Source organism: Drosophila arizonae, chromosome 3 (genome assembly GCF_054131065.1).
Source record: "Drosophila arizonae isolate 15081-1271.41 chromosome 3, UAZ_ARI_1.0, whole genome shotgun sequence".
NCBI lineage: Eukaryota > Metazoa > Arthropoda > Insecta > Diptera > Drosophilidae > Drosophila > Drosophila arizonae.
In genome coordinates, this window is record NC_142923.1 from 33,048,384 (window position 1) to 33,072,267 (window position 23,884).

At 39.8% G+C, this 23,884-nt stretch overlaps 1 long non-coding RNA gene across 2 annotated transcripts; it reads left to right on the top strand.

Annotated features, from left to right (window-relative positions):
* Nucleotides 1-909: 909 nt before the first annotated feature.
* Nucleotides 910-8,672, top strand: LOC149270124 (uncharacterized). 2 transcript variants are annotated; one of them, XR_016268932.1, is made up of 3 exons: nt 910-6,556; nt 7,240-7,366; nt 7,422-8,672. It is a non-coding gene; the product is annotated as an uncharacterized LOC149270124 (long non-coding RNA). The 2 variants fall into 2 exon arrangements; XR_016268931.1 differs by having other exon boundaries at nt 910-7,366.
* The last annotated feature ends 15,212 nt before the right edge of the window (nt 8,673-23,884 follow it).

Consider the following 23,884-nt stretch of genomic DNA (forward strand, 5'->3'; position numbering starts at 1 on the left):
TGACAGTCACAGCAGCAACAGTCGTAAAATTTTGTCTGTGCTGTGCTTCTGCAGCCAACAGTTTTCGCAGTTCTGTTATTGCTAGAACTGTTGCTGCGACCAATTTCGACAGTCGCAGTCGCAGCAAAAGCAAAAACATTTCTTGATCAGCAGCGCAGCGCTTCGAACTGCGTTCACTGGCGACAGTCGCAGTCGCAGCTAGAGCAAAAACTGTCGACTGCCGAACAGCACAGCAGACAGCTTCCACAGTTTTTGCTTTGCTTTGTGCGTCATGAACGAAATGAATGAAAACAAGTAAGAAAGCTCTAGTCGAGACTACTCGACTACGAGATCCCCTGAACCCTTGGAGTAATAGCTATTTCAATAATTTTCCGAGTCTTTCAGCTTACACAAGAAACACGCACACACACACACACACACACACACGCACGCACGCACGCACGCACACACAGGCATACATACACACACATACACACACACATACACACACACATACACACACATACACAAACAATTACATACATATACACACACAAGCATAAACACGCATGGGCTGAGTGTGCGCTTACTATGAGAACTTAATTGTTTAATAACTTTTGTTGTAAACGTACGATCTTCATGAAACTTTTAGATTATGATTATAACATGGATATGCATGTAATTGCCAAAGCACAAGTATTTGAAATACGCTTTTTACAAAAGTGAGGGTGAGGGGGTGAATTTATGGGTGGGGGGTAAATTTTAACAAAAACCGAAATTGTATAAATTGCATATAAGCATACATTAAAAATTTGGAGACTCTAGCAATAAAGGTGTAGAAGATATAATTTTATAACTGGGTTTCGATAAGGTTTTTTATCGATAAAAAAATATCGGGTTGAGTTATCGATTTTTAATGATAAACTTGATATGCGCGCTGTAATTACGGACATTTTAAAAAAAATTTGAAGTCTCTAGCTCTTATATCTTCTGAAATCGACGCGTTCATACATACGGACAGACGGACAGACGGACGGACGGACAGACGGACAGACGGACAGACAGACGGACAGGGCCAAATCAACTCAGCTCGTCGCCCTGATCAAGAATATATATACTTTGTGGGGTCTGCCACGCCTCCTTCTGCCTGTAACATTCATTTCAACAAAACCATTATACCCTGATTTCCCATTGAAAATGGGTTCAGGGTATAATTAACAACATTTTAATTATTTATTTATGTTGAACTATCGAGATTTTTCGAATAGCTTTAAATTATTAAACGATTGAATTTATTTAATGATTAGTTTATTAGCGATTATTAGAGTTTACAGAGTTTATGTGATAGACGCGAGCAAGCGACTAGGCTGTCGTGCTGTCCGCTACTATGTTTGTAATAGTCAATCTAACACTGCATCTGCTCTAAACAAGAGTTAATTGCATACTAACTACAATGTACGCGAGCCGGCGGATTAAGCTGAGCCGGTGCGTGGGTGAAAGAGACAACGCAAAAGGGAGAGCGTGATCTCCGTTACAAAATATTTTTATGAATTGCCGCTCTTAATTACATTGAAGCAATGATTGCTGAGCCCGACACTCTCCTCCCGTTGAAGACTTAGTCCTCAACAGAATCCTTAAGGGGCAGCAAGCACAGCTTATTTGTAGCTCTTCTAATCTCGCCAGCTTCAGTTTTTAGTAGGGCTACCCGTGCAACGCCATCACTTCCAGGGATAAGTTCGATTATTCTGGCTAGTGGCCACTTAAGTGAAGGTAGATTCTCATCCTTCACAAGAACTATGTTGCCAACAGCCAAGCCAGGTTTGGAGGTTCTCCATTTCGCTCGCTGTTGTAACAAGTTGAGATATTCGTCCCGCCAACGAGTCCAGAACACCTGCTGGAGATAGCTCACGCGCTGCCAAGCATCCAAGCTCACTGAAGGACGAAGGAGAGGAAATGCGCAGGAGTCAACACATCTATGTCTGATGGGTGCTCTGAAATCGAAACTAAAGGGCGTGAATTAACGACAGCAGCGATGTTGCAAACCAGTGTGCGAAGCTCATCGTAAGTTAGGACGAAGGACCCAACCCATCGGTAAAAATGATTCTTCGCTGTGTTCACTGCAGCCTCCCACAAGCCACTAAAGTGAGGCGATCGTGGAGGGATGAAATGCCATTCGATTGAGTCTGCCAAACAGAAATCCTTCACAGCCTTCTGGTGGGTGTCTGACAGAAATAGACGCTTCACAAAAATGCCGCGGTAGTTAAATCCTTGACTAACTCCAACCAAATAGCCTTCGTAGCAAAACAAATAAACACACAAACGTAGCATTTCACAGGCGCCTTGTTTCGTGACTCAGGCTTGTAAAAGAAGGATCCGCAAAAGTCGACTCCAGTCACTCCAAAGACCCGATAGCCGTCGACTCGATCCTTGGGTAGATCTGCCATTATGTGTTCAACGAGTCGAGGCCTTGCACGAAAGCAAACTACGCATCTCTGAATTACACTGGCTACAGTTTTTCTACCTCCAATTGGCCAATATTGGGAACGAACCAACGCTAGCACTGCTCGGGGACCAGCGTGCAAGTTTCGCTGATGGAAATGCATTATGATGGCTCTAGTTACTGGATGAACTTTGGGCAAAATAATTGGATGGCGACTATCGAAGTTTAAAGTTGAGTTTTTGAGACGACCATCGACACGTAGCAGCCCAATTTCATCAAGGAACGGTGACAGCGAGGCTACACTGCTGGATGACGGAACCATTCCTTTATTTCGAAGAGCATTTATGTCGTCTGAGAGATGTGATTCGTTGAATCATTCTTAACAGTATATGCGTGCCGTTCCGGATGTCTGCTGGGGTTACTCCTGGACCATGACTTTTTTTAATAAACTTTGATACGTATGCAAACGTACGCACAGTTCTTCGACGCTCAATTGAAGTTCTTTCTGGAAGTGCTGAGACTGGCCACTGAGATCTGGGCTTACAGAGGAAACCTGGGCCGTTGAACCAATGTAATGATGCATTTAAATCCGAGGGCAATTCACCCCGAGATAATATATCCGCAGGATTCAGTGTTGTAGGTATATAGTGCCATTCCATTGCTGATGTGAGATCTTGTATCGAGGCGATGCTTCATCCATTAGACGCGCAAGCAACTCTGCCCCGCATAGTTCCAGCTTAAAAACCGTGAGCGTTTTTAGAGGCGCAACTCGAGACTTAGAGCAAAGTAACCTGCTGATGGTATGCTGACCTCTGGATACAATATAAATGCAAGCCCCGTATGCCTCGATGCTGGCATCGCAGAATCCATGGACCTCAACCTTCGATCCTGGTATTAATGATAGCCAGAGAAATGCACTACTAAGACCATTGCCAAAGTTGCTGCAAATATCTAGCCATGCAGTGTGACATGCAGACGGGAGACTCTCGTCCCAATCAAGTTTATGCCTCCAGAGTTGTTGCAAGAAAATTTTAGACTTCGTTATTACTGGGCCGACCAGGCCGAGGGGATCTTAAAACCGAGCAATAGACGAGAGAACAGAGCGCCTGGAGGGCTTAGAGGCTGAATTCAGGGCTAGATATGAGAAAAGAAGTTGATCAGATGCCGGATCCCATGCAAGGCCAAGTGTCTTTGTAATGTCGCTGCCATCATTGAACCTAATGAGCGATTCCTTGTCGCAGTCTGTTACGCGGTCCATTACCATGGGATGGCTTGAACACCACTTCCTCAATTTAAACTTCCCACATGCCAAGATTCCAGCTGTCTCTTGCATAACAAGTCTTGCTTCTTTGACTGAATTTCCTCCACTAATCAAATCATCAACATAGAAATCGCGAAGCAGTACGTCGGACCCGACTGGGAATGCGTTCCTTTCATCTACGGCAAGCTGATGCATGGCGCGCATATGTTACCGTATCAAGCTTGAAAACTTCCAACTCATCATCTGGCGAATTCCTCCATAAAATGCATTGTAGATAGCTGTCCGGCTCAGGTACTTTCACGCAACGATACATTTTGCAAATATCGCCGGTGAGTGCAACTGGATAAGATCGGAAGCGCAATAATATGTCGACTAATTTTGGCTGAATGGCGGGACCTGACATTAGAATGTCATTCAACGAATGCCCAGTTGTTGTAGATGCAGATCCATCAAAGACGACGCGAAGCTTGGTAGTTGTGCTATCATCCTTCAGAACGCAGTGATGAGGAAGAAATTATCTGCATAGATGGAATGAATTTAGAGGAACGCGTGACATGTGACCAAGTTCAAGATACTCTTTCAGAAATGCTAAGTATTGAGAGTTTATATGCGGCAAACGACTCAATTTCTTCTCCAAATTGAGAAACCGATGTCGCGCTTGCCCATAAGAATCTCCAAGAAGCTCGCAACTAAGCTTAACAGGCAGGCGTACTGTATATTGGCCACTAGCCAATCGATTGTAATGCCTCGCGAAAAGCGCTTCGCAGTCTGAGTCATCCTTGCTGAGCTTTACTTTACTTCTGTAACAATGGAAGTCCAGGCATCAACTTGATTTGTCCCACACAGAGCAAATCATAAAACAGACTAGCTCCGATAAGCAGATCTACTCGTTGCGGCCTATGGAAAGCTGGATCTGCCAGCACTATATGCGGTATGCTCCAATTGCTCGTATTCACATTAGAACTAGGCTGCCTGCTAGTTATATTTGTAGCTACCATAGCCGTTATGCTAGTTGTATAATCAGATGCATGAGCTTGAAGAGTGAGGCAAATGCTGCTGCCATCCATGGCAATATTGGAGTCGCCTACGCCGCATACAGATGCAAGCGATTTCGTTCTCTTAAGTTGCAGGAGATTCGCAAATCTGACTGTAATGAGATGTAGTTGAGAGCCTGAATCTAAAAGTGCACGACAAGGAACAAGCTCGCCAAACCGATTCCTTGCCAGAACCAGTAGCCAGGAACACAACATCGCTGTGCAGATCCTTGGATAAGAGTGGCTGGTGCTGAGGGCTGAGGGATGGTCTGTACTCTTGACGTTGAAGATTGTTGATGGGGTGGAATTGCTGCCTGCGATGTGCTGGAGTGACCGAGATGAAGAAGCGTATGATGCTTGACCCCACAGACTCGACAACTGCGCGAGCCACATTGTCGCGACTGATGACCTCCCTTGAGACAATTCAAACATAAGCCAGCCTTTCGGACCTCATTCAGGCGAAGACTAGGAGACAAGTTTGCGAATCTTGGGCATTTGTAGATTGTGTGCTCAAGATCATTACAAAAATTGCAACTGTGCATACTGTGGCCGGTTATTAGAAATGCTGATCTGCTGGTAGCAACCTTACTGCAAGAATTCATCGGCTTACTTGACGAATAGTTTGTAAGAGCAAATTTCGATTCCAAATTTCCATTCCAAAGTACGGCAACGAAGCTCAAGAAACGAGGAGACTTCTTCATATCTGGGTATCTGAAAAGCCATCTCTGAGTTGTCTAATTTCTCTTCCCATTTAGCTTGTGAGGCCTCATCAAGCTTCTGTAGCAGTATCTGAGCAATCATGGCACTGGCTATCGGCTCTGTTGTCCCCAGACTACTAAGCGCACGCATATGGACATTGAAGCTATCGGACAGCTCACGCAGCTTGGTTATGAATCCATTTTCTACCCTTTTGAGACTTAACATCTTCACGATGTGAGCCTGGAAGATGAAACGTCGGTTATCATATCTCTGCTTCAATAAATTTATGGCAATTGTATAATTATCATTAGAAATTTCCAAAGAGCAAACCGTATCCAACGCTGCGCTATCGAGGCAGTACCGGACGTGCTGAAGTCTTTCCATATTATGTGAGGCGGCGCCCCAGTTACCGCCTCACGATCATAAGAGAATGAAGAAATGTTTAATGTTTATTTTGAGTTTGAGCCGATGAAATGTCTAGTTTGTAAGAGAATTGAAGAAGTGTTTAATAAAATGTTCAGTTGGTATCAGAATTGATGAAATGTTTAGTTTATTTTGTATTCACTAAGATGTAGAGTTAAATTAATAAATTAAGTAGGCTTAATCAGGGTTAGTTTTGTAGTCGTTAGGGTTTAGATTTAGCAAGTAGAAATTAAGTTAGTAAAGTAAGTAGTATTGGTTTTGAATTGATAATTATTAGTTTTTAGATGTATAATTAATAGTTAAACAAGTAGGTTAAGCAGAAGTTGATATTTGGTACACAGAGAATTGAATTGATATTTGAAAATGCCGCCCAAAGCGCTGACAATTTATCGGCGATCGGCGGCGCAACCCTGCGTGGAGAGTTGTGAGCGGAGAGTTGCGTCGCCGACGCCGAGCACTTTGGGCGAGCGCAGAAAAGAAACGATGAGTCGGGAGTCAGGAGTCGAGTGGTGAGCGAGCGAGAGTCGAGAAACGAATAGTCAAGTGGTTAAGCGCGAAATTGAATTGTGAAACGCGGTTAGATTAAGCGGCATCTCAAATAAAAAGGAAAGAAACTGGAGAACGGATTGGCAACTTTTATTAGATTAAACGGCAACTGGAGCAAAGTTTGACGGCGACGAGGCAAAAGAAAAGGGGTGAGACGACACTGGAGAAGAAAAGGTACACGTGAGTGGCGGTTCCCATATTAGATTTCCCCCCTCTCCCACTTCCCGACCAATAACGTTAAATATTCCCACCCCCCTGGTGTCTCACTATTACATAAAAATAAATTTCTTGTGAGTACACCCTGGGTAGACTGAGTCTATCCCAGCATCCGTAATTTACTACCTTACAATTGCTGATTTCTGGCCGGCTTTCAATGATTGTAGAACACATTGAGTAGAAATCAGCCCAATTAGCATATCCACCGCTAAACGTAGGTAGCTTTAATGGCGGCAACGCAGGTGCGGACTGCATTCTGGGAGCGGTAGAACTATGATGTACTTGAGCAGTAGGACTTTGAACTTCGGACATTATTGTTGACTGCATCATTATTAAATAATCACAGTCAGTGCGCAAATCGCTGGACATCTCAGTAAAGTCGAGCTCCTCTAGATTTTCATGGGCCTTGCTAAAGGAGTGGCTTAGCTTGTCGATATGCTCCAGTAGAACATTTAAAGTGCTGTCACTGTGATTGGTAAGAGCATCTGAATCAACCTTGGCTTGAAGTTTTTTTACGCGTTCAAACACCGACTGTACATTGAAACTTAATCACTTATAGATTGAAGCTATAAAACACGCAGTCACTAACCATAGAAATAGTTCAGAAATTAGCTGATTCTTTATTAGATTGTCATTTGCAGAAGTTTTCGCATGTGTACTACTTTTACGGCAGTGTATTGCAGACCGTACGAAAGAATGTCTGGCGAATTGGCAAAGTAACATCACGCAACTAATCGCTATATACACTGCTTATGTTCACGGGTATATGTATGTATGTGATGCTGTCAATATATATATATATTGTAAACAATATTTATTATAGAACAAAAAAGAACTGCAAATATCGCCGGTGAGTGCAACTGGATAAGATCGGAAGCGCAATAATATGTCGACTAATTTTGGCTGAATGGCGGGACCTGACATTAGAATGTCATTCAACGAATGCCCAGTTGTTGTAGATGCAGATCCATCAAAGACGACGCGAAGCTTGGTAGTTGTGCTATCATCCTTCAGAACGCAGTGATGAGGAAGAAATTATCTGCATAGATGGAATGAATTTAGAGGAACGCGTGACATGTGACCAAGTTCAAGATACTCTTTCAGAAATGCTAAGTATTGAGAGTTTATATGCGGCAAACGACTCAATTTCTTCTCCAAATTGAGAATCCGATGTCGCGCTTGCCCATAAGAATCTCCAAGAAGCTCGCAACTAAGCTTAACAGGCAGGCGTACTGTATATTGGCCACTAGCCAATCGATTGTAATGCCTCGCGAAAAGCGCTTCGCAGTCTGAGTCATCCTTGCTGAACTTTACTTTACTTCTGTAACAATGGAAGTCCAGGCATCAACTTGATTTGTCCCACACAGAGCAAATCATAAAACAGACTAGCTCCGATAAGCAGATCTACTCGTTGCGGCCTATGGAAAGCTGGATCTGCCAGCACTATATGCGGTATGCTCCAATTGCTCGTATTCACATTAGAACTAGGCTGCCTGCTAGTTATATTTGTAGCTACCATAGCCGTTATGCTAGTTGTATAATCAGATGCATGAGCTTGAAGAGTGAGGCAAATGCTGCTGCCATCCATGGCAATATTGGAGTCGCCTACGCCGCATACAGATGCAAGCGATTTCGTTCTCTTAAGTTGCAGGAGATTCGCAAATCTGACTGTAATGAGATGTAGTTGAGAGCCTGAATCTAAAAGTGCACGACAAGGAACAAGCTCGCCAAACCGATTCCTTGCCAGAACCACTGCGGTAGCCAGGAACACAACATCGCTGTGCAGATCCTTGGATAAGAGTGGCTGGTGCTGAGGGCTGAGGGATGGTCTGTACTCTTGACGTTGAAGATTGTTGATGGGGTGGAATTGCTGCCTGCGATGTGCTGGAGTGACCGAGATGAAGAAGCGTATGATGCTTGACGCCACAGACTCGACAACTGCGCGAGCCACATTGTCGCGACTGATGACCTCCCTTGAGACAATTCAAACATAAGCCAGCCTTTCGGACCTCATTCAGGCGAAGACTAGGAGACAAGTTTGCGAATCTTGGGCATTTGTAGATTGTGTGCTCAAGATCATTACAAAAATTGCAACTGTGCGTACTGTGGCCGGTTATTAGAAATGCTGATCTGCTGGTAGCAACCTTACTGCAAGAATTCATCGGCTTACTTGACGAATAGTTTGTAAGAGCAAATTTCGATTCCAAATTTCCATTCCAAAGTACGGCAACGAAGCTCAAGAAACGAGGAGACTTCTTCATATCTGGGTATCTGAAAAGCCATCTCTGAGTTGTCTAATTTCTCTTCCCATTTAGCTTGTGAGGCCTCATCAAGCTTCTGTAGCAGTATCTGAGCAATCATGGCACTGGCTATCGGCTCTGTTGTCCCCAGACTACTAAGCGCACGCATATGGACATTGAAGCTATCGGACAGCTCACGCAGCTTGGTTATGAATCCATTTTCTACCCTTTTGAGACTTAACATCTTCACGATGTGAGCCTGGAAGATGAAACGTCGGTTATCATATCTCTGCTTCAATAAATTTATGGCAATTGTATAATTATCATTAGAAATTTCCAAAGAGCAAACCGTATCCAACGCTGCGCTATCGAGGCAGTACCGGACGTGCTGAAGTCTTTCCATATTATGTGAGGCGGCGCCCCAGTTACCGCCTCACGATCATAAGAGAATGAGGAAATGTTTAATGTTTATTTTGAGTTTGAGCCGATGAAATGTCTAGTTTGTAAGAGAATTGAAGAAGTGTTTAATAAAATGTTCAGTTGGTATCAGAATTGATGAAATGTTTAGTTTATTTTGTATTCACTAAGATGTAGAGTTGAATTAATAAATTAAGTAGGCTTAATCAGGGTTAGTTTTGTAGTCGTTAGGGTTTAGATTTAGCAAGTAGAAATTAAGTTAGTAAAGTAAGTAGTATTGGTTTTGAATTGATAATTATTAGTTTTTAGATGTATAATTAATAGTTAAACAAGTAGGTTAAGCAGAAGTTGATATTTGGTACACAGAGAATTGAATTGATATTTGAAAATGCCGCCCAAAGCGCTGACAATTTATCGGCGATCGGCGGCGCAACCCTGCGTGGAGAGTTGTGAGCGGAGAGTTGCGTCGCCGACGCCGAGCGCTTTGGGCGAGCGCAGAAAAGAAACGATGAGTCGGGAGTCAGGAGTCGAGTGGTGAGCGAGCGAGAGTCGAGAAACGAATAGTCAAGTGGTTAAGCGCGAAATTGAATTGTGAAACGCGGTTAGATTAAGCGGCATCTCAAATAAAAAGGAAAGAAACTGGAGAACGGATTGGCAACTTTTATTAGATTAAACGGCAACTGGCAACAAAGTTTGACGGCGACGAGGCAAAAGAAAAGGGGTGAGACGACACTGGAGAAGAAAAGGTACACGTGAGTGGCGGTTCCCATATTAGATTTCCCCCCTCTCCCACTTCCCGACCAATAACGTTAAATATTCCCACCCCCCTGGTGTCTCACTATTACATAAAAATAAATTTCTTGTGAGTACACCCTGGGTAGACTGAGTCTATCCCAGCATCCGTAATTTACTACCTTACAATTGCTGATTTCTGGCCGGCTTTCAATGATTGTAGAACACATTGAGTAGAAATCAGCCCAATTAGCATATCCACCGCTAAACGTAGGTAGCTTTAATGGCGGCAACGCAGGTGCGGACTGCATTCTGGGAGCGGTAGAACTATGATGTACTTGAGCAGTAGGACTTTGAACTTCGGACATTATTGTTGACTGCATCATTATTAAATAATCACAGTCAGTGCGCAAATCGCTGGACATCTCAGTAAAGTCGAGCTCCTCTAGATTTTCATGGGCCTTGCTAAAGGAGTGGCTTAGCTTGTCGATATGCTCCAGTAGAACATTTAAAGTGCTGTCACTGTGATTGGTAAGAGCATCTGAATCAACCTTGGCTTGAAGTTTTTTTACGCGTTCAAACACCGACTGTACATTGAGCTTATAAAACCGCACGCGATCTTCGGGAGCAACTGCACTAGCATCTAAATTAGCCATGACGAGTACAGCAAGAGTAACACGATAGAGTTCAAAGTCGTTGGTGCGAGCGCGATTGCAAGAGTAAAGTAAATGTATGTATGCTAAGCGCAGACACAAAACTTGGAATGAGTCGTATTTGTTGAGCAGAGCACTTGCAACTATAATAAACTGCCACAGAATTATATTATGGTACTCAAATAATATACGCGAATGAATTGTTGCACACCGGTACGATTATTATGGACGCGCTCGTATCGCAGCCGTGGCGAAAGAGTGCAATGTCAACGAAGAATAACGGCAAGCATGTAATTACACTGTGCTTATGCAAACTTAATCACTTATAGATTGAAGCTATAAAACACGCAGTCACTAACCATAGAAATAGTTCAGAAATTAGCTGATTCTTTATTAGATTGTCATTTGCAGAAGTTTTCGCATGTGTACTACTTTTACGGCAGTGTATTGCAGACCGTACGAAAGAATGTCTGGCGAATTGGCAAAGTAACATCACGCAACTAATCGCTATATACACTGCTTATGTTCACGGGTATATGTATGTATGTGATGCTGTCAATATATATATATATATTGTAAACAATATTTATTATAGAACAAAAAAGAACTGTTTAATTGCAGTGTCGGGCAGCGAATGCTCTACGTATTTTATTCAAATAAAGTCTTAGCCTAAAGTACATAAAGTTTACATAAAGAATTCTGTCGCTTATAGCAGCGGCAGAATGGGAGTATATAACATGCTGTATGTGTGTGTATATATGTTTGTATGCATATGCAGAAGGCATATACATTTTGCGTTTAAGCTGCGGCGTGGACAAGAGCGTAACAATGCTTACGTTGCAGATCCCACGCTGCAGTGACCGATCATATTACGGCGCTTATGTATAGCTGTTATAATATAAGCAAAGCAACAAAGTGTTGCTATGTTGTGAGCATGATACTCTTACTTATATTTTGGGCATATGTCAACTTCATACATATATTGTATACACTACAATACTGTGAGCATATGCTTATATGACATACAACATACTACACCTCCCTTTTTTTTTAAAAAATAACGTAATATAATGTAGTTATTTAAAAATAAAAATTATTGCTATATATTTTTGTTTCTGTTATGTTGTATTCTTAAGACAAAATATTTTAGGTGTTCACATATATGTAAAGAAGTTTTTTTTTTTTTAATTTTTTTTTTTAAGTTTTGTTTTTTGTTTTTTTTTTTATACCCTGAACCCATTGAAAATGGGAAATCAGGGTATAATGGTTTTGTTGAAATGTATGTAACAGGCAGAAGGAGGCGTGGCAGACCCCACAAAGTATATATATTCTTGATCAGGGCGACGAGCTGAGTCGATTTGGCCCTGTCCGTCTGTCTGTCTGTCCGTCTGTCCGTCTGTCCGTCCGTCCGTCTGTCCGTCTGTCCGTATGTTTGAACGCGTCGATTTCCGAAGATATAAGAGCTAGAGACTTGAATTTTTTTTTTAAATGACCGTATATACAGCGCGGACGTCGAGTTTGCTTTTAAAATTCGAAAAATCATCCCGTTATGTTTTTATCGAGTAAAAACATTCAAGTTCAAATCAGATGCCACTATAGGTAATTGTGAATGATTTTTCTTTTTTTTTAATTTCTCAAATATTCAATATAATATGTAGATCATATGCTGAAAGTTTCATTAAATTCCGTTCAGTCAAAAATTAATAAAAAATAATCAAATATTTGGCCAATTAACAAACGCATGTGCAGCAGCTACAACAAAAACATCACATCAGCTGTTAGTTTCGTTTAGTTTTGGTAGATGGCGCAGCAGCAGTGAATCTATTTGAGTTTTGCCAGCGCCACCAGCAGGAGTGGGGTGGCCTAGTGTGTTAGATGCATGACGCTCGATCAAGAAGTCGCGGTTCGAATCCCGATCGGTGCAACACTGATGTTAATTTTTTTTAATTGTTTCAAAATATTTTTATATTTTCATAAATACGTTTTCTATTTAATTTATATTTTTAAATACACCGAAATTGAAATTTTAACTATACTTTATGTGCGTTTTTAATAGTTTGGTTATTCTAGCAGATTCTTAGAATCACATCAGCAGTTAGTTTCGTTTAGTTTTGGTAGATGGCGCTGCAGCAGTGAATCTATTTGAGTTTTGCCAGCGCCACTAGCAGGAGTGAGGTGGCCTAGTGTGTTAGCAGCATGACGCTCGACCGAGGAGTCGCGGTTCGAATCCCGATCGATGCAACTGATGTTAATTTTTTTTAATTGTTTCAAAATATTTTTATATTTTATTAAATGAGTTTGGTATTTTATTTATATTTTTAAATACATCGAAATTGAAATTTCAGCCATACTAAATGAGCATTTTTATTTGTTGGGTTCAGGGTAGTATCTAGTCGAGCACTCTCGACTAGAGTTTTCTTACTTGTTTTTTTTTTTTTGTTTTAAATGTTTTCATAAACATTTTTGTCTTTTTTTTATACCCTGAACCCATTTTCAATGGGAAATCAGGGTATAATGGTTTTGTTGAAATGTATGTAACAGGGAGAAGGAGGCGTGGCAGACCCCACAAAGTATATATATTCTTGATCAGGGTGACGAGCTGAGTTGATTTGGCCCTGTCCGTCTGTCTGTCCGTCTGTCCGTCCGTCCGTCCGTCCGTCTGTCCGTCTGTCCGTCTGTCCGTATGTATGAACGCGTCGATTTCAGAAGATATAAGAGCTAGAGACTTCAAATTTTTTTTAAAATGTCCGTAATTACAGCGCGCATATCAAGTTTATCATTAAAATTCGATAACTCATCCCGATCTTTTTTTATCGATAAAAAACCTTATCGAAAACCAGTTATAAAATTATATCGTCTACACCTTTACTGCTAGAGTCTCCAAATTTTTAATGTATGCTTATATGCAATTTATACAATTTCGGTTTTTGTTAAAATTTACCCCCCACCCTTAAATTCACCCCCTCACCCTCACTTTTGTAAAAAGCGCATTTCAAATACTAGAGACTTGTGCTTTGGCAATTACATGCATATTCATGTTATAATCATAATCTGAAAGTTTCATGAAGATCGTACGTCCATAAAAAAAGTTATTAAACAATTAAGTTCTCATAGTAAGCGCACACTGCAGCCCATGCGTTTATGCGTGGGTGCTTGTGTGTGTATGTGTTTGTGTATGTGTGTGTATGTGTTTGTGTATGTGTGTGTGTATGTGTATATGTGTGTGTATGCGTTTGTGTATGTATGCGTGTGTGTGTGTATATGTGTGTCTATATGCGTGTGTGTGTATGTATGCCTGCGTGTGTGTGTGTGCGTGTTTCTTGTGTAAGCTGAAAGACGCGAAAAATTATTGAAATATCTATTGCTCCAAGGGTTCAGGGGATCTCGTAGTCGAGCAGTCTCGACTAGAGCTTTCTTACTTGTTTTATTATAATTTTCGTATAACCACATATAAAAAAAATTCAATGCATTTAAAAAAAATTGACTCCATTGTTCAAGAAATGATGGCATTAGTAAAATGATAATTATTATGAATTTTGTTTTTATTCATTTTGATTACCTTAAATTGGTTGATCAGACCAATTTTATGTCTTAATTTATTTTTCGAAACTGTCTGGTGGTTTTGTGCAGTAGACGTCATATCGTCTATCTTTAAGTGCTCGCACAAGTCATATGTTGTTTTATACTCTGTTTCTGTGTCCATAATGAACGTCTTCATTGGACCATGTTTCAGAACAAAAGTTTTGAATATTGCTTGGCGACAGTTGTTGCACTTTTATTTGCAATTTTCGATAGTAGAATTATCATGTATTGTAAACAGTATCGCTTCTCGATCGTTATTATTTATTATTTGGGTCACCGGCTTGAGTAGCGCTACTCTAAAATATATTATTGCCCATATTATTAAAAGAATCTGTTGAAACTAGTTCAAAGATCTTTTGCACGGTGCCTCTTGTGTTGCTGATTATATATACACCGGCTTGTCATGCAAGCCTTTGGAAAATCTGACCTAAGTCGAGAATTCCATTGGAGTACAAAATCGCTAACATCAATTCTTGCTATAATTCCTTCATGTTTCTAAAAACATGTCGATTTGTTATATGCAAGGCCACTACTATTCATATTTCGTCATTAAAAATGACGTTGGGCTTAGAAGCGTTTGTTAAGAGATTGCACAAGCAAATCTTCTTGAACATGTCCTGCAGGATTTTTCTGTTTACTTGCCTGGTAGTGACTTCAGGACTTTTATAAAATTTTTTGTCTTCGCCAGTTGAGAATCTTAGTCGCCTTTTACGACAAGCGTCTCTCACTGTGGTTGTATTCTAAAGTCCCGCGACCACACGGGTGTGTCTAAGCAGGTTTTAGTTACATTTTAAATTATTAAAGATTTGTATGTTGGATGTTATATATCCATTATATGTTGCCAACACAAAACAGGTAATAAGTTCAAGGCTGAAATCGACAACAGGTAATAAGTTCAAGGCTGAAATCGACAATATCGAGTCAGCAAGAACATAAAATTTCAAATGAAAAAGGGTCATAATGAAGTTGTGTAAATATAAATCAGATCAAATTTATAGTTTTTTTTTTTGTAATTAAAAAAAAATTAGGGTATACCCTTTCATTTCTTGAACAAACATAAAAAATTTATTTATATTTATATATTTATATATATATATATATATATATATATATATATATATATATATATATATATATATATATATATATATATATATATATATATATATATATTTTTTTTTTTTTTTTTTTAAGTTATTTTCTTGTTCCTACTCGACCAACGCAGTGGTCTTCCTGTCTAAAATTTGCATGGCTTTACGGGCCATGCGCTATACCGAGCAACGCAATCGTCGCTCAGTAGTACAATTTTACAATGTATAATTAAAATTAAATTTTATATCTTAATATATATTATTATAGCCTATAACGTTGCGCGCTCTAAGTAGCGCTGTCGGCTCACATCTTAATGTTGATTGGCCCAGCTTGACGCGCTGGGCGTGGCCGGTGCTGGTCTGCACAGGCTTCTCTGCATTAAATTGGCCCAGCTTGGCGCGCTGGGCGTGGCCGGTGCTGGTCTTCGCACAGGCTTTTTTTTTATATTTATAGTTGATTATGTCCGTTGTTGCTGCGGCTCATTGTTGTTGTTGTCATTTGGTTCGGGGGCCGAGCTTGGCGCGCTGGGCGTGGCCGGTGCTGGTCTTCGCACAGGCTTCTATATTTATAGATGATTGTTGCTGATGTTGCTGCTGCTGCTGTTGTTGTTGTTGTTGTTGTTATTCAGTTTCTGTTCTTGCTTTAGCAGTTGCTGCTGTTGTTGTTGCTGCTGTTGTTGTTGCTGCTGCTGCTGTAGTTGTTGCTGCTGCTGCTGCTGTAGTTGTTGCTGCTGCTGTTGTTGTTGTTATTGTTATTCAGTTTCTGTTGTTGCTTTAGCAGTTGCTGCTGTAGTTGTTGCTGCTGCTGTAGTTGTTGTTGCTGCTGCTGCTGTTGTTGTTGTTATTGTTACTGTTGCTCTTGTTGCGCTATTGCGCTGCTGTTGCTGCTGTTGTTGTTGTTACATCGATTAGATATATTGTGTTTGCAACTTATTTGAAAATCTTGCCCTGGTTGAATTTACGGCCATCATTGTCCACCGAGAACAGCCCAAAGGTATGCAGCCACATAACACTTATAGTTTTTAAATAAAAATATACAACAGGCACTTGAGTGACACTTGTCACGGTCGCCATGTAAACAATATTTATTATAGAACAAAAAAGAACTGTTTAATTGCAGTGTCAGGCAGCGAATGCTCTCCGTATTTTATTCAAATAAAGTCTTAGCCTAAAGTACATAAAGTTTACATAAAGAATTCTGTCGCTTATAGCAGCGGCAAAATGGGAGTATATAACATGCTGTATGTGTGTGTATATATGTTTGTATGCATATGCAGAAGGCATATACATTTAGCGTTTAAGCTGCGGCGTGGACAAGAGCGTAACAATGCTTACGTTGCAGATCCCACGCTGCAGGCCAGTCTATACATAAGTGACCGATCATATTACGGCGCTTATGTATAGCTGTTATAATATAAGCAAAGCAACAAAGTGTTGCTATGTTGTGAGCATGATACTCTTACTTATATTTTGGGCATATGTCAACTTCATATATTGTATACACTACAATACTGTGAGCATATGCTTATATGACATACAACATACTACAATATATATATATGTCGGGGCGATGCGTTTCTCATACTGGTTTTCCATCATAGCTGCGCGTAATAACGAATTCCCGGTGTGTCGCTAAACTCTTTTTAATAGTCTTTCTCGTTCAATAGTCATTCCAAGTGTGTCCTCTCTTCTACTCTCGAAAGTTCTAATCATGGTCGCATATTCTTGTTCATTGAAAGCACAGCGACCCTGCTGCGAACGGCATGACTAGCCGTCTCGCTCGCACCCAGCGACACCCGGGACTACGTTCAGCAACAGCTATTGTTGTCTCTTAGGGACAGTGCATCCTTTAATTGCACCACAATACTAAATCAATCGATTAACACGATATCCAGATATCTAATTGCAATTTCAACAGTGTAATATCGCACTGACACGACACGGCCATACTGACAGTTACACGTCCCTGTGTAATTCATTTCTCATAGTATCATTCCGACACGGACATACTGACCCTTACACGTCTCTGTGTAATTATTGTATCATAATATCATTCCGACACGGCCATACTGACCCTTACACGTCCCTGTGTTATATAGGGCATCATTCTACATGCTTTATTATTTATTCTATTTTATTTATTCATAGCTACTTTTATTTTATTTATTCATTTATTATTTTTATTTATTTATTTATTTCATTTTATTTATTTATTTTATTTTATTTATTTATTTTGTTTTATTTATTTATTTCTTTATTGTATTTATTATTTATTTTATTGAGTTATTATTATTATTATTTTTTATTTATTTTTTTATTTTAGTTAAAGATATTTTTATTATTTTAATTGAAATTAATTTTTATTTATTTATTTTTATTTTTATTCTTTACTATTAATAGTTATTACAGTTCGATTTTATATTCGCATTTTCTTAGATTTCGGTATCTATCAATAGTCATTCCAAGTGTGTCCTCTCTTCTACTCTCGAAAGTTCTAATCATGGTCGCATATTCTTGTTCATTGAAAGCACAGCGACCCTGCTGCGAACGGCATGACTAGCCGTCTCGCTCGCACCCAGCGACACCCGGGACTACGTTCAGCAACAGCTATTGTTGTCTCTTAGGGACAGTGCATCCTTTAATTGCACCACAATACTAAATCAATCGATTAACACGATATCCAGATATCTAATTGCAATTTCAACAGTGTAATATCGCACTGACACGACACGGCCATACTGACAGTTACACGTCCCTGTGTAATTCATTTCTCATAGTATCATTCCGACACGGACATACTGACCCTTACACGTCTCTGTGTAATTATTGTATCATAATATCATTCCGACACGGCCATACTGACCCTTACACGTCCCTGTGTTATATAGGGCATCATTCTACATTACCTTCTATGCTTTATTATTTATTCTATTTTATTTATTCATAGCTACTTTTATTTTATTTATTCATTTATTATTTTTATTTATTTATTTATTTCATTTTATTTATTTATTTTATTTTATTTATTTATTTTGTTTTATTTATTTATTTCTTTATTGTATTTATTATTTATTTTATTGAGTTATTATTATTATTATTTTTTATTTATTTTTTTATTTTAGTTAAAGATATTTTTATTATTTTAATTGAAATTAATTTTTATTTATTTATTTTTATTTTTATTCTTTACTATTAATAGTTATTACAGTTCGATTTTATATTCGCATTTTCTTAGATTTCGGTATCTATCAATATTATCATTAACATTACTCTTCTGTTATTCTCGATTCTGCAAACTTCCTCCTGCCAAGACGGATACAACAATTCTTGCTACCATTCCTTATTCATACCAACCATTGGTCTTCACCATTATATGATATCCGCTGTTATTTCAAGCTCTTCGTCTGAACTGACGGATAGCACATCGCCTCTCTTAGGCGGATAACACATCGTCACATCTGACGGATAGCACATCGTCTCTCTTAGACGGTTAACTCATCGTCACACCTGACGGCTACCACATCGTCTCTCTTAGACAGATACTCCTCGTCGCACCTGACGGATAACTCATCGTCTCTCTTGGACGGATACTCCTCGTCGCACATGACGGCTACCACATCGTCTCTCTTAGACGGATACTCCTCGTCGCACCTGACGGATAAATCATCGTCTCTCTTAGACGGATACTCATCGTCGCACCTGACGGATACCACATGGTCTCTCTTAGACGCATAACTCATCGTCTCTCTTAGACGGATAGCTCATCGTCACACCTGACGGATAACTCATCGTCACACTTGACGGATAACTCATCGTCTCTCATAGACGGATAACTCATCGTCTCTCTCAGACGGGTAACTCATCGTCAAACATGACGGATAATTCATTGTCTAACCGTTATTCCTCTTTTGTCATTTGCTTTGCATCTTGCATTGTCTATGTAGCGACACAGTCTCGTCACTATGGAATTTTACAACATCGCAAAGAAGCATCGCAACATTGTGTCAGACTGACTGACGCAACGGTGCACCAATACATTGCTACATCATCAACATTTCACTTTCATGTTGTTATCATAACACACTCCTGTTATGTCAAATTCTCATGTTAATTACATAAATCTCTAACACGGCCTGCCTGACGATTACACGTCCTCGTGTACACAGTTAAAAACTCATATCATTTTAATCAAAATAAGTTAACTTGATTAAGTACTTTCATCATCCAATATAGCATTCGCACCATTTAAACATTTACATTTGCTCTCATTAATATTATCAAAATAAATCTTTCTGTTCATTGCCCACATATCATTACTTTATCTCGTTACACATTTCCTAATGTCTTCAAATTATGGTTAATGCAAATAAACTCAACCATTTGGATTTCACTTTTATCTCACGCCCATGTTACACCATCAAATAGCAGTGTTACGGGATATATCATCTACATTCTCAAAGTACAACGTACTTTTCCGCAACCACTCGCCCATTTGGCTCTTCATCGAACGTCAGTTTGGCAGGATATCGCTCAAATTCAGTAGCTCGTATTCTTCTGCACAAACCCGATCATTTGGCTTTCCATTTTATCATACCACAGTTAAACAGGCTCTTGCCGCCACTCTGCCACGATATATACCACATATACCATGATCTTTCACTAGATTAAGTGTCCGCCATGAACAATGTCAGCCTTCAACAGCGTGATCATTGACAACTGAACCTAGCCCTGTGTAGGATGTCCTCCACACCTTCTAGGTGGCAGAGGGAACCTCTTAACCAGCGTCTTTTTCACCGTGGTCAATGTCGTCAAATATTTCTGTTTCGATTTGCTTATCTGGTAATGCTCATAAAAACTCATGCGAATACTTATATTTTCTCTTGTTTGTTAATGATTTCAACATGTAACGGTCACCTTTTAGTAATTCAGTAACTACAAATGGTCCCTTAAATTTGGGATCCAGTTTTGTCTGATGCCGCTCTTCACTTTTTATCAAAACGTAATCACAAATTTTGTATTTCTTAATTTTTGCCTTATTTTTATCTACTCTATTTTTGTCATACTTGGCATTCCTGACTAGATTTTCCTTAGCTAGAACTCTCGCTTCACTACGATCAATTTTCGTTTCTCCACCGATAGGTAGCATGCCCAGAGGCCTTGCTGCCCTACTAATTAATAACTCTAATAGATTCATGGCTAACGGTACTTCTTTTAAAGCTTCTTGCTATAATCGTGAACTTGTTTCTACTGCTGTCAACATACTTTTCATAGTATTCATCACGTGCTCCACTTGTCCATTAGCTCTACTAGCGCTTGTTGCTATCAAATGCAAATCTATTTTATTACTTGAGCAAAAATCTTTAAAGCCACTACTTGCAAAGCTTCTGCCCTGATCTGCAATAATACGATAAGGTGCTCCAAAAAGTGTTACAGTCGACTTTACGGCTTCAATGCAATTATTTGTGTCTAGGTTTAACGTGTGATGTAAATGGAGAAACTTAGTAAATGCATCTACCTGAACAACGACATATTCTTTTACATCATTTTTGCCACTCAACTTGCCGCTAATATCTATGTGTATAGTATGCCAAGGTATTTCAACTTTAGGAATGGGATGCATATCCATTTGTATTTTTCCGGATGTAGGTTTAGCCAATTTGCACGTTATACAATTTTCTACGAATTTCCTTACATATTTCGTCATATTTATACCCTGAACCCATTTTCAATGGGAAATCAGGGTATAATGGTTTTGTTGAAATGTATGTAACAGGCAGAAGGAGGCGTGGCAGACCCCACAAAGTATATATATTCTTGATCAGGGTGACGAGCTGAGTTGATTTGGCCCTGTCCGTCTGTCTGTCCGTATGTATGAACGCGTCGATTTCAGAAGATATAAGAGCTAGAGACTTCAAATTTTTTTTAAAATGTCCGTAATTACAGCGCGCATGTCAAGTTTATCATTAAAATTCGATAACTCATCCCGATCTTTTTTTATCGATAAAAAACCTTATCGAAAACCAGTTATAAAATTATATCTTCTACACCTTTATTGCTAGAGTCTCCAAATTTTTAATGTATGCTTATATGCAATTTATACAATTTCGGTTTTTGTTAAAATTTACCCCCCACCCTTAAATTCACCCCCTCACCCTCACTTTTGTAAAAAGCGTATTTCAAATACTAGAGACTTGTGCTTTAGCAATTACATGCATATTCATGTTATAATCATAATCTAAAAGTTTCATGAAGATCGTACGTCCATAAAAAAAAGTTATTAAACAATTAAGTTCTCATAGTAAGCGCACACTGCAGCCCATGCGTGTTTATGCGTGAGTGCTTGTGTGTGTATGTGTTTGTGTATGTGTGTGTATGTGTTTGTGTATGTGTGTGTGTATGTGTATGTGTGTGTGTATGCGTTTGTGTATGTATGCGTGTGTGTGTGTGTATGTGTGTCTGTATGCGTGTGTGTGTATGTATGCCTGTGTGTGTGTGTGTGCGTGTTTCTTGTGTAAGCTGAAAGACGCGAAAAATTATTGAAATATCTATTGCTCCAAGGGTTCAGGGGATCTCGTAGTCGAGCAGTCTCGACTAGAGCTTTCTTACTTGTTTTAAACCAGTATTGCTCAAAAACCTTGTCTAGAGTTTTCTGCCAACCCAAGTGCATTATTGCTTCATGCACATGATTAATTACGGACTATCTAAAGGCATTGGGAATCACATGAAGACAACGTGTTTTGCCATTTCGTTGAATAATGCGATACAACAACCTGGCTCTAATTTCATATGTTTTTAAAACATCATTTCGAGTTTCCTCAGCATTTAATTGGTTCATTATTTCCATTATATCCGAATCGTATTGCTGCTCCGCCAATAGCCAATTATCTGTAATTTCTGCTAAATCAACATGAACTTCTACTTTTTTTTTTTTTTTTTTTTTTATTGTTTTGACTTCTGGATTTCGGGACAGAAAATCTGCATTAACCATTTGTCATTTTTCGAACATTTGCATGGCAATACTTATACATTCCATTATCTTTAAGCGACTTTATCAAATATCTGTCACCATCTAAAACTTCTACCACCAAAAATGTACTAGAGATCCGCGCCTCGGAACACACACACCTGAGCACCACGATCACGCTCTGAAGGTCCCACAAAAACAGTCCCACCACAAGAAAAACCATCCAACAAACAAAGTCCCACAACACCGGCCTCACCGCAGAGCAGCTGCCGCCCACCGCGCAGCCAAACGCGTGCATGTGCCACCGTATGCGTACACAAAAATGCGCAGAATAACCAGAACAACAGCCCAAGGAGCCAAGGGCATCTACCAGCCGAGCAGTCTCGACCCGAGTACCCTTACTTGTTTCATATAGCCTTTTGTGCAAAGCTATCTTTCACCAAGGAATAATACACCAGAATCAAAGATAATTGGAAAGCTCTCACCTCGGATCGGTATACTTATCTTCGATTCATCTACCACACGTATTTCAGCTACAGTCGCACATCAATTTTCAGCATCAACGTCTGCCACGTCAGCGTTAAATTTTCGTAGAATGACGTCACGTTTCTGCTGCTCACTTCACGTATTGAATAATTCGGTTTTGTAGGCCCAAAATCGTACGCCACTGCTCCTCCGAGAACGTAGGAGGTGGTGCCGATCCCACTTCTGATGTCGGGGCGATGCGTTTCTCATACTGGTTTTCCATCATAGCTGCGCGTAATAACGAATTCCCGGTGTGTCGCTAAACTCTTTTTAATGGTCTTTCTCGTTCAATAGTCATTCCAAGTGTGTCCTCTCTTCTACTCTCGAAAGTTCTAATCATGGTCGCATATTCTTGTTCATCGAAAGCATAGCGACCCTGCTGCGAACGGCATGACTAGCCGTCTCGCTCTCACCCAGCGACACCCGGGACTACGTTCAGCAACAGCTATTGTTGTCTCTTAGTGACAGTGCATCCTTTAATTTCACCACAATACTAAATCAGTCGATTAACACGATATCCAGATATCTAATTGCAATTTCAACAGTGTAATATCGCACTGACACGACATATATATGCAAATATGTAGAAAGAAACGAAAGAGAATCACGGCGGGGTCACCAAATGTTGAGCTATCGAGATTTTTCGAATAGCTCTAAATTATTAAACGATTGAATTTATTTAATGATTAGTTTATTAGCGATTATTAGAGTTTACAGAGTTTATGTGATAGACGCGAGCAAGCGACTAGGCTGTCGTGCTGTCCGCTACTATGTTTGTTTGTTTGTATGTTTGTGATAGTCAATCTAACACTGCATCTGCTCTAAACAAGAGTTAATTGCATACTAACTACAATGTACGCGAGCCGGCGGATTAAGCTGAGCCGGTGCGTGGGTGAAAGAGACAACGCAAAAGGGAGAGCGTGATCTCCGTTACAAATTCTCTTCAATGATAACATATTTTATGAATTGCCGCTCTTAATTACAATGAAGCGATGATTGCTGAGCCCAACAATGGCGATTATTTATTTTTTATTATACCCTGAACCCATTTTCAATGGGAAATCAGGGTATAATGGTTTTGT